This window comes from Varanus komodoensis, unplaced genomic scaffold, assembly GCF_004798865.1.
Source record: "Varanus komodoensis strain SLA01 unplaced genomic scaffold, ASM479886v1 scaffold45, whole genome shotgun sequence".
Taxonomy (NCBI): Eukaryota; Metazoa; Chordata; class Lepidosauria; order Squamata; family Varanidae; genus Varanus; species Varanus komodoensis.
Genome location: NW_025336011.1, coordinates 90,139 through 92,324, shown reverse-complemented (window position 1 = coordinate 92,324; position 2,186 = coordinate 90,139).

The following is a 2,186-nucleotide window of genomic DNA, read 5'->3' as shown; positions in this document are numbered from 1 at the left end:
CCATGTCAACATATCTGTACATTATTATTCTGACTTCTTGCTCTGTGTGCCCCTCTCTGTCTGAGGAATGGTGGTTGACGGTTTAGGACAGGCTCTCCTCAACAGTGGCACCTAGACTGTGAAATTCTGCTAGAGAAGCACACCTCATTTCATCCGTATGGTTTTTAGGCATCAGGCACAGGCAGTGCTCTTCCAGAAAGCTTTTGGTGAGGGTTGCCACTTAATTCATACAAAACCTGTCATGGAGTGTCTGTTGCTGCCCAAGAGTTTCTGTTGTAATTCTTGTTAGTTGTTGTATTGTATTTTGCTTGTATTGCAGTAGAAACTTTGCTAGCCACTTGGTAGTTTTGGAATCAAAAGGCAGGCATAAAACATTTTTTAAAAGTGGGACCTGTGACCACATATATTATCCTTTAATAGTTCTAGTAACCATTTCAGCCAGCCATGTGCTCCCCCAGGATATCCATTCCATTGTCTCATTCCAGTTTTCTTTTCCAAATCCTCATTGGTTGTGGTTATTTTCCAATGTCAGCATTCATGAAAGCACATGGATACCTCCAGTCATTTGTTGATGACTCCTCTTTTCAGTTAATTTGTGTTCACTTACCACCTGAATTTGCTACTAGAGCAATTAATGATTGAATATGAATAGTCAATAACCCTGAAGCCTTTGAGCCAGATGTGGCCCATGGAAGTTATAGAAACAGAAACAGAACGAGTCAGAAGGGTCCTCCTGGGTCTAGTCTGACCCCCAGCTCCAGCCAGCTCTGCTCATGACATGCCTACCATGTGCATGTCCAACTGATCCTTGAACACCTCACTGATGGGGCTTCAACCACCTCCTGTGGGAACCCCATTCCATACCCTCAGGGTCCTAACTGTCAGGAAGTGCTTCCTGGCATCCAAATTGAACCTTGGCTCCCTGAGCTTGGCGTCCTGCCCTCCTCTGCAGGGGAGAACAGGTCTCTACCCACCTCCGTGTGACTCCCCCTCACATACCTGTATGTCGCCAACAGATTCCCTCAGAGTTTCCTCTTCTCCAGGAGGGACCCAGCTCCCTCAGTCTTGCCTCATGTGGCTTTCCCTGCAATCCATCCTTGTTGCCCTACATTGCACAAATGCCCCACTTGCCAAATTAGATGCAAAAGAGATGTGAAAAAGTGGCTTCGGGGGCAACAGAACTTTTAGTTAGGCTACTTTAGAATGTAGGAATGAGGTAGAGCTGGCCAACTAACAGTGCTTTCTAAGAGAATTGCTACAGCCAATTAAAAGATGTTGTGCAGCTATCCTACCTTTTTTTCTTCTTTGTTTGCATGTGAAGAGACAGAACAAGCAGTAGGAAAACATGGCCTGGAAGACAAAATTATCTCCATAGCCTGTAAAACTCCATGTTCAAGATAGGATCCATTGCTGGATATCCGTTGTAAGATAAAAGATGCTTTGAAGTATCCCAGGAAACAGCTGTGGCCAGCATTGGTGAATTGTGTCAGCAATCCAACAGCAAATCTTCCCTTTGTAGCTTCAAGATAAGGATTTATTGTGCAATTGCCTGCTTGCAATTTTTTCCCACCGCTTTTTTCCCCACTTTTTTCTTACCACAAAAAATCCACTAAAGAAAAGCCAAATAACTGCACAGTGCCTCTTGATTGGTAGTGCTAGCAGCGGTTTGTGCAGAAATATCCCATTTGATCTTTTTAAAAATGGCTCATACCTGAAGGGAGCTACTGTCACCTGGAGGGGGGGAAGTGGAGCCACATCTTTAGAACTTGGCCAAGGGGCTATTTGGATGAGAATTGTTCCTTATAGTAGTATTCCTGGCCTGACTGACTTGCTGGGAGCCACTCCCCATACCTCCAAGTCTTTCCAGCCTCTGCTGCAGAGCAGTAAAAGGGAGGATATTCTATTGTCTTCTTCACTACCAGCAACAGCTGCTGATTGTCCACTTTCCCTTAAAGAAATAACAACTGTGTTACAATGCAATCCTTGCATTGCATTGCATTTTTTTTACAATGCAAAAAATCCTATGACCCCTGGCATGCTGGCAGTGGTAGGCCTTTTTTCCCACCTAAAAATGCATAGAATTGTGCCCTTAAGACACTTCATGAGAAAGTAAGGTGTGGTTGTATCAGTGAGCGATGTCTGCCAAAGTGACCTGTGTAATTACATTCCCCAACACGGTTCACAAC